We start from the raw sequence: 1008 nt of genomic DNA on the forward strand, positions 1-1008 counted from the left end.
CCAAACAATCTAGAGATAAAAGACAACTACAGCAATTAAAACCCCTAACAAAAAAAACAAGTAATGTAACACAAGAAACAAATACGAAGACACAAACAAACAAAGAAAACAAAACAAATAACACACAACAAACAAATGAAAGTACAACACTTCAACCGTTAGAAGACAGTAGAACGCAAACATATGCACGGAAACTGACAGAACCACAAAGCCTTACTTTAGGCCAAAGAACCCCACAGAAACCAGAATACCAAACACCAAAACAGAAACAAGACACACACTTCAAACAACACACAGCAACCAACAAGTCCAGACATAAACGAACAAACACTACAAAAAAAGACGAAAAACAAATCCAAAACAAACAAACATACAAAAAGACACATTAGACTCATCAATAACATGGTCATTACCGACTCCAATAATACACAAAGATAACATTAATGTCAGTAATGAAAGAAATGCAGAAGACTTCTCCTGGTCAAAGATAGCCAAAATACATTCAAGATGAAAAAACAAAATAATTTCTCCTTTTCACTGAGATCCTTCAATACTTTCAAGTTTATCAAAATAATAAATAACTTAAACTCAGATAAATCAATAATACAAAATATAATGGAATAATCAACGACATTAGCAATATGCTAAAGATCTATTCGATTGTAAAATGGACAAATTCATATTATGGAATGCAAGATCCGTGTTAAACAAGAAAGCAATATAAAATATCTCATATACAAAGAAAACCCAGGTATAATAGCCAAACAGAGACCTGGTTAAAAGAGAAAGATAAATTACTTTAAATAACTATACGATAATTAGAAAGGATAGAATAAATCAAATAGGAGGAGGTATAGCTATATGCATAAGAAATGTCCTGCAATTCAAAGAAATCAAAATAAGAGACAGATATAATGACAAAGTAGAAGTTCTAGGATTAAAGGTAAATTACAAAAACAAGTGGTTGAACATATTAATATTATACAACCCATGTAACGATATAAAAAC

This window comes from Penaeus monodon, chromosome 33 (assembly GCF_015228065.2).
Source record: "Penaeus monodon isolate SGIC_2016 chromosome 33, NSTDA_Pmon_1, whole genome shotgun sequence".
Taxonomy (NCBI): Eukaryota; Metazoa; Arthropoda; class Malacostraca; order Decapoda; family Penaeidae; genus Penaeus; species Penaeus monodon.